The sequence below is a fragment of the Protomyctophum bolini genome (genome assembly GCF_963924005.1).
Source record: "Protomyctophum bolini genome assembly, chromosome: 24".
Taxonomy (NCBI): domain Eukaryota; kingdom Metazoa; phylum Chordata; class Actinopteri; order Myctophiformes; family Myctophidae; genus Protomyctophum; species Protomyctophum bolini.
Window position 1 is genome coordinate 6,562,897 of NC_137885.1, and position 11,641 is coordinate 6,574,537.

The 11,641-nt window shown below is 44.7% G+C and overlaps 1 pseudogene across 1 annotated transcript in view; it reads right to left on the bottom strand.

Annotated features, from left to right (window-relative positions):
• Positions 1-7,601, bottom strand: part of LOC308311924 (bone morphogenetic protein receptor type-2-like) — a 25,399-nt pseudogene extending 17,798 nt beyond the window's left edge. The window contains exons 1-3 of the transcript XR_013966270.1: positions 7,493-7,601; positions 6,847-6,938; positions 5,677-5,907 (exon numbers count right to left, since the gene is read on the bottom strand). The product of XR_013966270.1 is annotated as a bone morphogenetic protein receptor type-2-like (transcript). The remainder of the gene's footprint in view (positions 1-5,676; positions 5,908-6,846; positions 6,939-7,492) is intronic.
• Positions 7,602-11,641: the final 4,040 nt, after the last annotated feature.

Sequence of the window (11,641 nt, forward strand, 5' to 3'; positions counted from 1 at the left end):
TGTTTTGACATTGGTGTCGGCAGCCAAATACAGATCTTCTGGGGCTGCTTGAAATGTTTGAGAATGACTGACATAGAAAGATGTGGTTTTCAGAAAACTGTCAGGATTCAGGAGACACATTTTGTCGAAACCGTCCTCGGGTCTGAATGGGTTAAAAAAAAACTTGTTTTTTTGTCTCTCATTGTTTTCACCAGCTCGACTCCAGCAGTTGAAGACTTTTCTTTTTTTTTTTTTTTATGTGTGTGTTTAGAACAGGAGAGTTTCAGCCAGTCTTGGATGCAGATTCTTTAAAGTTGGAGTGCCGTGATTTTTTTCCCCCACCCTAAAACATGATCATCAGGTCTTATTGTCATATAAGTATACATTTTTCAAAAAAAGTGTACAGTATTTGTTAAAATGTTGTTTTTATGTGTACACGCCCACCAGGTGATGGGTGGGGATCTGAACTGAAGCCGCACCCACAGCTGTAGTTGTATGATTAAAGGGGAGGGGTTGGGGGGGGGGAATTAAAAGACTTCAGTGCACTGTGCCTACACATGTTGCGACCGCAGGTCGCAACATGTGTAGGCACAATGCAAGGAATAAATGCATTCGCCATGTATCCGAAGGAAGTCTGATCCAATCACTTTTAGATTTCTCCAGTTTAATCCTGAGTTTAAGTTTTGTAGTGTTCAAGATCTGATTTTAGGCATGTTTAAGCCTCCAGGAAAATCCGTGTTGAGGTTCTTAATCCACTGTTTTTCATTAAAACGTCTTTGTCCTAAAAACTGTCCAGTTAGGATTGTGTTGAAGTCCAGCGCATTTTAGAGCTTCAATGCCGTGCGCCATGAAATGTTGCACCAATCTTGTGGTTGTCTTTTTGGCATTGTTAATATTGTATCTGTGTCGTCCCAGCGTAGTACCTATTGTTTTACCTGTCTCTCCGACATATTGTAAACCACATTTTTCACATGTGATTAAATAAATGCAGTTGCTGGTTCTGGCTGTTATTTGTTGTTTAATCTCTAAGACGCGTTTTGTGGTTCTATTTTTTACTAATTGTTTGGGTTTGAAGTATTCTGGTCCCTGGCGTGCTGGTGTGTTGATTTCTTTTAGTTTGCTGTGTACTAGATAATCTTTAAGGTTTTTATTTTTTCTGTAGACCGATATAATTTTATAATCTTTTAGAAGATCGTCCGTTCGGTTCTCAAAATTCCTTTTTATTCTGTTGTTGGGGGTGGGGGGGGGGGGGGTGGGGGCTTATAGTGTGATGTCACTATATTACGGTTTATCTCATTGGCCCGTTTGACTGTCAAGGGTTCAGCCTCCAGGAAGAAACCTTAAATACAAAGTTAATACACCTTGGCACAAAAAAACGACTCCAGGGTGTCTAATGAAGTACTGTCACCTCAGACACATGAAAAACTGGAAAAATAAAAAAAATTGTGGCACTCCATTCCTTTAACTCGGAGTGTGCACAAATGAAACTCCCATTGGCTCAGGCGGCGTCTCAGAGTAATGAGGTCAGACTCGTTCAGCCAATCATGACGACTGCGTCGCGCAAAAGTCTGTTAATGAAATGCTGCAATTTGTAAAAAATGGCAAAATATGACTCCTAACGTCACAGTCACTACTACAACAGAGGAGGAGGTGGAGGGTGAGGAGGAGGAGGACAGGATGTCCTTAGTCACTATTACAACAGGAGGACAGGATGTCCTCAGAGGAGGACAGGATGTCCTCTTTCTGACCCTGAACCTGCACACTATGGGCACAATACACATGACGTGTGCACGGACGGACACACACACACACACACACACACACACACACACACACACACACACACACACACACACACACACACACACACACATTTAGGGACGTCCAGAGTGTGTCAGAGAGGCAGGGGTTGAAATCCCGTACGAGGGCACCAAAATAACGGAAATAGCAGATCTATACGTGCTGAAAACGCATCGCACTGTCGACACGTCGAGAGCTTATAGATCGGCTATTTTCGGGGGGCGCAACCCAGCACTCTTAACCCATTCTGACCTGAGATCAGATTCATACGAGGTTTCCACTGGTACACACACTGGTCTGATTAACCCATTCTGACCTGAGATCAGATTCATACGAGGTTTCCACTGGTACACACACTGGTCTGATTAACCCATTCTGACCTGAGATCAGATTCTAAAAAATGTCAGTCGTCGTCGATTTTTCAAAAATAGCAGACCTACAAGCTCGTAGCGCGCCACTCGGTGGCGCGCTACGAGCTTGTAGATCTGCTATTTTTCAATAGCTAAAGCATGACATGATGCTAACACCAAAATGGGTTCCCGTTCAGAATGGGTTAATCTAGCGGAGATGCCGTGTGCACGACGTGGATTTATATAAAACACATTTGTTCAATTGAGAATGCCGTGTGTGTGAAGCTGCCCCGAGGGCCAATAAGGCTCCGAAAACAGTCAGCGATGCCTTTTGTGGAATTTTATTTCTCCCAACTCCCAGCTCCAGTTGCAGATATTCACTAATGAAACAAGCCCAAATTGATTAAATCAATTAATTACCAGCTGTTATTATTAAGATCTGCGGGGATCCGCTATAACTGCCTCCGCTGTTATTTAGCCCCCCCTCAACGTCGTAACTGTTCTATTAGTTGGCTCTGGGACTGGTTGAAGCCACTGCAATCATGGCTAATGGCTGGGAAGGCGTGTCACAGTGCGTGGCAGGCGAAATAGCCAATGCGAACTGTCTAATCGTAACACTATACCGACTATTGTCGAAGAACAATATTGATGCAACTAAGAGATTCGCTGAGTGAGCTATACTTTATATACGGAGATTTAGAAGGAATAAGCAAAATCGTGAGGCAACAATTCCTCCTCCTTCAGTCCGCTGTTTCTCTTCTCCTGAGGAGATCACACTGTGGAGTGGGCGGTGGCTTCCAGGCGTGCGCGTGCGTGTGTGTGTGTGTGTGTGTGTGTGTGTGTGTGTGTGTGTGTGTGTGCAATCAAAAGTACTCGGCAGTATGGTTGCCAGCGTTGCCAACTGTCGTTGACAGAAATAAGCAAACCAGGCAAGCAACTGTGAATGAATCCACGTTATAGGCTGGAAATATGCAGGCTTGGCAACACTCAGCAGAAAGATCTACCGGTCGACTACCAGTGTCGCAAGTTTTCCAAGTGACTATATTGACCCGCAGCCACTACACGTGGCAAGCTGGTAAAAATATCAAACAGCAAAAATAATACTGGTCAAAAATACAAAATAAAGAAATCAAAAATACTCAAAAATAACAAAACTGCACTAGGCTATGCCCATGACATGGGCCCTATAGCAGCTCTCTCACTGGGCTGTCGGCGTGTTGCCTGCCCCGAGCATCACTGACCAGCTCTGCCTGCAGTCTCCCCTTTATAGGAGAGGATCCTACCACCCACAGGGAAAGCAATTAAACATACACAGCTTATCTCCAAGCTCACAGATATCAGCTGAGCATGACTAAGTATAACCCCCATACCTAGATGTTCTATTTTGAGACTAAACATCATTATGGGTTTGCATTCATTTCCCCCCAGATAATAGAAATACTTTGGCTCATTGACATTGTGAAACACCCCTACTTCCTCAACAGTACTTGGCACCTTCCCTCTTTAAGCTGAATGGCCGAGCCCTGCTCTGGGCCAGCAGATCAGAATCAGACAGAAGAGTGCCAGCACTGAGAGAGGCCATACCGCTGACAAACACTGAGCTATAACCACAGGTTACAATAAACTGAACGTTTTCCCTGCAAGTCTGTGTGTGTCATTTCATGTGTCCGTCATTATGAAACCTGAACGTGTTGTGACTAAAATTGTGAATGCATTCATCAACAGTAGTTGATATTATATCATGATGGGACCCGTCTGCCCCACTACCCACAGTCTGTGTGGTGTGTGTGTGTGTGTGTGTGTGTGTGTGTGTGTGTGTGTGTGCGCGTGCGTGCAATGTCCTTAATCAGAGTGTGTGTGTATAGGGCACGGGCTGCCCCGTGACACCTTGTTCCAAGTTCAGGAACCTTCCGGCAAGGAAAGGAAAGGACTGGCATTTGCATTTCTTTCACCATGAGTAAATTCATGGTCTGGAGAGGGCAGTTGTTTTACAGACGGGAGAGGGCAGTTGTTTTACAGACGGGAGAGGGCAGTTGTTTTACAGACGGGAGAGGGCAGTTGTTTTACAGACGGGAGAGGGCAGTTGTTTTACAGACGGGAGAGGGCAGTTGTTTTACAGACGGGTAAAAGGGCAGTTGTTTTACAGACGGGAGAGGGCAGTTGTTTTACAGACGGGAGAGGGCAGTTGTTTTACAGACGGGAGAGGGCAGTTGTTTTACAGACGGGTAAAAGGGCAGTTGTTTTACAGACGGGAGAGGGCAGTTGTTTTACAGACGGGAGAGGGCAGTTGTTTTACAGACGGGAGAGGGCAGTTGTTTTACAGACGGGTAAAAGGGCAGTTGTTTTACAGACGGGTAAAAGGGCAGTTGTTTTACAGACGGGAGAGGGCAGTTGTTTTACAGACGGGAGAGGGCAGTTGTTTTACAGACGGGTAAAAGGGCAGTTGTTTTACAGACGGGTAAAAAGGGCAGGGGCTGAAGCCCATTTCTATGTGTGTCACAGTCACGCGCGCGCGCGCGCACACACACACACACACACACACACACACACACACACACACACACACACACACACACACACAGAGTTTGGTCGAAACTCAGAAGTGGAGAGCTGAGCTACAAGCTCAAGGATCAGCTAATTATCTAATTTCTTTATTCCAAGTGTTTAAATGGGTAACTTGGGAATATTTAATTAAAATTGTTCTTAAAATGAATTTGCTAAATCAGTTTAAAAGTCCTTTAAATAAGGCATTGGATTGCTTAAAATACATTTAATTGTTTAAAATACTTCATTGCTTAAGAAACAAGACTGGTTAAAAATAATTATCATTTTGTTTGTTTGGCATTGTTGTTAATATCTGTCTCTCTGTTTTCAAAGGTTTTCAACCTGACATGATTTACGAACCAACCAATCAAAAACAACGAAGCCAACTGTGCACAGCATGAACAAGTTGGAAATCTTGGAGTTGTTTCCTTAAAGGTAGAGTAAGTGATTTCACTCAAAAAACCTTAGGTTTCGTTTTTGGCTGTGGGACCTATAAGCCTTCGTCCAATCAGGATAGAGAGTCAAAAACGAAACCTAAGGTTTTTTGACCCCCAGGGGTTAACTGGGGACAGGGAGGAACTCCTTATATGGTCAGCACACTCTATAGTAGAGAGGATTATCACAACAAAACAAAAAAATAAGTGATATTTGAATTAAGTGAAATCACTTACTCTACCTTTAACCCCATTCTGGGCGGGAACCCCTTTTTGGTGTAAAGCATTACTTTATATGCTTTAGCTATTGAAAAATAACAGATCTATACAAGCTCGTAGTGCGCGCTACGAGCTTGTAGGACTGCTATTTTTTTGAAAAATCGAAGAAACGACTGACATAGAAACATAGCTTTTTCCAGAAAACTGTCATTTTCAAACAGACATTTTTTTAGAATCTGATCTCGGGTCAGAATGGATTAATGTCCTTTGGAGTGGAACAGAGTATGACTTAACACACACACACACACACACACAGTCACACACACACACACACACACACACACACTTACATGTGGGTAGTAGTCCATGACCAGCAGGTACTCGGTGCGTCCCTCGGCCCCGGTGCGCTCGTCCGCCGCCACGAAGCGTCCGATGTTGTCGTGCTCCAGCAGGGGGAGCCGGTAGATGGAGCACTCGTTCTGGAAGTTCTGCCGGTTGGTCGCCGAGAACACCTTGACGGCCACGGGGCGCTCGTCCAACGAGCCGCAGTACACCACGCCGTAGCGGCCTCGACCAATCAGCTGAGAGACGGAGAGAGAGAGAGAGAGAGAGACATTACACCACCCCGTCGTAGCGGCCTCGACCAATCAGCTGAGAGACGGAGAGAGAGAGAGAGAGAGGCGTTACACCACCCCCGTAGCGGCCTCGACCAATCAGCTGAGAGACGGAGAGAGAGAGAGAGACATTACGCCACCCCGTAGAGGCCTCGACCAATCAGCTGAGAGACGGAGAGAGAGAGAGACATTACACCACCCCGTAGCGGCCTCGACCAATCAGCTGAGAGACGGAGAGAGATGCAGTACACCACCCCGTAGCGGCCTCGACCAATCAGCTGAGAGACAGACATTACACCACCCCGTAGCGGCCTCGACCAATCAGCTGAGAGACAGACATTACACCACCCCGTAGCGGCCTCGACCAATCAGCTGAGAGACGGAGAGAGATGCAGTACACCACCCCGTAGCGGCCTCGACCAATCAGCTGAGAGACAGACAGAGAGACATTACAACACCCTGTAGCGGCCTCGACCAATCAGCTGAGAGACAGACAGAGAGACATTACAACACCCCGTAGCGGCCTCGACCAATCAGCTGAGAGGGGACATAATCGCCCTAAAGACTACCAATCATTGTGTGTATTCCTTTAAGTAAAGTAAGTCTTTCCTCCCTTAACCCATTTTGGGGGGCGGGAACCCCTTTTGGTGTTAGCGTCATGTCATGCTTTAGCTATTGAAAAATAGCAGACCTACAAGCTCGTAGCGCGCCACCGAGTGGCGCGCTACGAGCTTGTAGGTCTGCTATTTTTGAAAAATACCAAGGACGACGGACATAGAAACATAAGCTTTTTCAGAAAACTGTCAGGATGTTGGAAGACATTTATAGAACCTGATCTCGGGTCAGAGTGGGTTTTAAATGATTTCTAATATATTTCTTTGGATCACACGCCCGGGGAAAACTGACCTCCAGCAGTTTCAGAGTGTCCAGGTCCAGAGAGCTCTCAGATCCTGCTGCCTCCATCATGTTCAGGTTATGGAGTCCCTGCTTACCATTACCTGATACACACACACACACACACACACACACACACACACACACACACACACACACAGTCACACACACAGTCACATACACACACAGTGTGTTAATCCAGAGTATACAATACTTCAGGGGTTCTCAGTGTTTTTGGCCGTGTTTTTGGCCGGGGACCCCCCCACACCGAGGGGTCGCAACCCACGGGTTGAGAACCCCCTGCAAATACATCATAAGCAAGCTATAAGAACCTGATATCCATGTCTAACAGTAGATTATCTGTACAGTGAGGCTATGAGTTTTCATTATCGGCTGCTAGTACGTCTAAGACTATACGCGTTGTGTGAGCTTGTAGATCGGCTATTTTCCAGCATGCAACTAAGTGTAAAAAAAAATACTAAATCAAAACCTCTGTCAAAATGAACACAGTGTCGTGTCATGTCTCCATGGTAACGACTCACTCACCGTGCAACATGCGGTAGCCACACACACACACACACACACACACACACAGAGGACTCACCGTGCAACATGCGGTAGCCACACACACACACACACACACACACAGAGGACTCACCGTGCAACATGCGGTAGCCGAAGAAGGCCGCCACGGCCACTACCGCGAGCACGGAGACGCTGGCCAGGGCGATGATCACCGTCTCCTCGTAATGGAACTTGTCAGCATCTGGAGGGAGAGAGAGAGAGAGAGAGAGAGAGAGAGAGAGAGAGAGAGAGAGAGAGGAGAGAGAGAGAGAGAGAGAGAGAGAGAGAGCAATGCATGATGGGAACCGTTTATAACGTCAGGTATATCCAGAAAGGAAACATTATGTTTGTTTCCAAACACTATAATTTATAGATGTTATCATTTGTCCATGAGACTGTGATATGATGGCTTATTCATTTCAGTAGTATTGGCCTCTTGGTTATATATATCTCTGATATTTGATTTATTGGCAACGGTAAATTGGCAACTGTTCATGTTTTCATCACATTGTGTGAATAAAAAGCCTCATTTTGTAACTTAAGTTCATTATTAATCATTCCATGTCATGACAATCATTGAGGTTTGGGCCTTTCCTAGATGCAAATATAGTCCGTTTCGTGTGTTTCCTGTAGAAGGCATTTTTAGAATCTGATCTCAGGTCAAAATGGGGCTATGGAAGTGACACGTTGTGAGCTTGTAGATCAGCCTATTTTTTCACTAGTTTGGGTCCCGGGGGGGGACAAACATTGTAATCTCTCTTTTGGGTCACCGTCTTAAAAAAAACAAAAAAAACACTAGAGGTGGTAACTGTACGCTCCTGTACAGTACATTGCTTGTACTTTGCAGTGGTGTTGCATGTACGTACAGTTTGTATACAGTCTGTACACCGTGCACTGCAGTCAGAGGAGATTGTGCTCGTGCAATAATTGCGTTCTCGGTGAAAGCAGCCATGAGGCGCCACAGGAGAGGAGAGTTGTGAATGAGGGGGAGGCTGCATTTAAAAAGCATGGCTTGTTTTGACTGGAGGGCCTGCATGTGAGCTCAATGGAACGGAATGGCTACTGTGACTGACTATCTGTATTCTGTGCTGCCGCGTGCTGGCTGGGCCCAGGGAGAGAGGCACTCACTGCAGAGAGAGAGAGAGAGAGAGAGAGAGAGAGAGAGAGAGAGAGAGAGAGAGAGAGAGAGGCAGGGGAGAGGGACTATATACTAGAAGAGTGCACAGCAGCACTGCAGTCTAGAACAGCAGAAATAGTGCTTCTCTGCAGCGCCAACAGGGCTGGGCTGTGAGTTGAACTCTTAACCCATTCTGACCTGAGATCAGATTCATACGAGGTTTCCACTGGACACACACTGGTCTGATTAACCCATTCTGACCTGAGATCAGATTCTAAAAATGTCAGTCGCTCTTCGATTTTTCAAAAATAGCAGACCTACAAGCTCGTAGCGCGCCACTCGGTGGCGCGCTATGAGCTTGTAGATCTGTTATTTTTCAATAGCTAAAGCATAACATGATGCTAACACCAAAATGGGTTCCCGTTCAGAATGGGTTAAGGTTGTGCTCAAGTAGAGGTATAGGTATATTTAATTCTAAAATATACTCGTCCCCAATACTTGATTCTGATTGGCTGGTTACCGTGCACGTGACCGGTGTAAATTATTCTTCACCGATAACCCACTCCCTTCAATCACTTTATATCATGTAGATGTACTGGGGAAAAGGGAAGCGCTCGGTTGCTTTAAAAAAACACATGCCGTGCGGGCGTGTATAAGCACCTCCCGGCTCATACGACTGTGAATGTGTGGCTCCCCCCTGGCAGCCCCGTAGAGACATCAAGCGCTATTCTCCCGTCACAGCAAAGCAAAAACCCTGCCGAGCAAAACGAGGAAGTGATGTGGCTCGCTCTGGTGGCGCGAAGCGTAGCTGCTTTTGTGAATTTAATAGTTTTATTAGGTTAATATTGCTATATGTTTGTAACCTGTTTTAGAAAAGCAATAAGCCACTCGAGGCCCCTGCAGCTTACCGGGGGTAGAAGACCCTCCGCTGCGCGTCGGGTCTTCTACCCCCCCAGCCAGTGTAAAATACCCGGTAACCTGAGACCTCTCGTGGCTTATTGCTTAATTATACCACAGGTCGTTTCGAGGAAGCAATCTGATTGGTTGAAACAGCCTCCTAGCCGTGGATCAAACGAGCGCCACTCCACACCTAATCAAAACAAAGAATTCAGCTGCTCTGTTCTCCCAGAGCGCTAGCAAACTCGGTGGCTAGGCTAGCTAGTTTCTTGGGACATTTGTGGTCGTAGTGGATTTTCTTAGTTTTAAGGGTAACTGTTGTATAATTGCAAATTACACTCGAGGGTGTGGTTTAACGTGATTATTGCCACTTGCAGTGATGCTTGCGGAACTCGACAACGTCTCGTTCCTGACCGCATCACTGTCGTGGCAATAATCACGTTAAACCACAACCTCTCGTGTAATATTGCTTAAATGTCTCTGCTGCGTGTGTACACGGCGTGCACGTGCCATCCGCAGGGCATGTGAGGCGAGCCGCGGCCAGCGCGCACACACACACACACACATGGATGAATGAATGGATGGATGCACAGTCGCACGTGGGGAGAAAAATGCGGTCAATGGAGCCCAAGCGCGCCTCATGAAGCACGGCCCGACAGTCTGGAAAACCTTTCAAAAAAACCGAAAATGTTAAAAAATAAAAGAAAATCAATGACTTAGCCTCGGGTCAGAAACAGTCACATATATACAATAAATATATATTCCATCCATTCATGAGTTGTCCTGACTGAAATTAGGGATTGCACCGGAAAGGGAAATTATTGACCGAAAACCGAATATCCGAATATGATTAATATTATATATCTTTTTTTTCCCCCTTACCGTTGCTGTCATGTACCGTACCTTATTTATGGCAAAAAAAAGAAATGGTTATGGCAAAACTTAAATTAAATAATAATCCCTATTATGGGTTCATAAAACATTTATTCGGCTCTTTTGAATGCATTAATTGCATACACTATTCGGTGATGTATTTTCGGCCTATTCGGGCCGAAACCTCATCTGAACTCATGCTTATATTCATTAGCATTAGAATGTGGGGTGGGTGTGCATATACTGTATATATGCTATACATGCATTACTTGCATTGTACAGTTATTTCTTCTCATATACTTATCCAGATTATGCTTGGTTCTACCATCATACTCATTACTATTTATTATTCTGTATACATTACTGTACATACTGTACTATTTTCTGCATTTATTCTCTCATTTACTGCATTACTGTATTGCACTACTCTTCATTTCATTGTCAAAGTATTTGTATATCATCTTATTATATAGTATGCAATGTCACTGAGCAGTATGGGTGGGAGGGTTAAGGGATTTCTTTATCTTTTTTGTCTTTTATTTTTTCTTTCATTTTTGTTTCATAAAAAAAGTATTTCATATCAAAATGTTTGTAATAATTTATCTGTTCAATAAAAACATATTTGACAAAAAAAAAAGTATTTGTATACTATGTGAGTGACAATAAATGTAATCTAATCTAAAACCGAATAGGCCCGAAAATGCCATTTTTAGCCATTTCTCTGCCGAATATTTTCCGCGGACGAATATTGGGTGCATCACTAACTGAAATGTACTCGATGTGACTTCACAGCAGTGCTTATATAACCCATTCTATTCTATTCTAAGTTCTATTCTATTCTATTCTATTCTAGCCATTGAAAAATAGCAGATCTACAAGCTCATAGAGTGCCACCGAGTGGCACGCTTGTAGGTCTGCTATTTTTGAAAAGCTGTGAAAATGTGGCGCAAATCTTTGAATGTATTTTTCAGAGCGAACATTTTTAACTAAAATATTAGCTTCTGGGGGGGGGGGGGGTCCCTGGAACTACATATTTTGAGATGGGGGGGTCCGTGGCCCAATAGAGATCATTCTGGGGGTCCTTGACATGAAAAAGGTTTCTGACATAGAAACATGCGGGTTTTCAGAAAAATGTTAGGATTTAGAAGCCTTTTCTTTTATCGACCTTGCGCCACCTCAGATAATACTCGCATGCCCTGATACTGTACTATTATTATTACTGTACTTTTCCAGTTGGATCGGCCCCGTCTCTCATCTGCTGTACAGACAGTCACATATCTAAGGGGTATACTTTCACTCTGCGATGTCGTTTTATTCTTTACTATAGAGAAGGTCTTGTTATTACAATTACTGTAT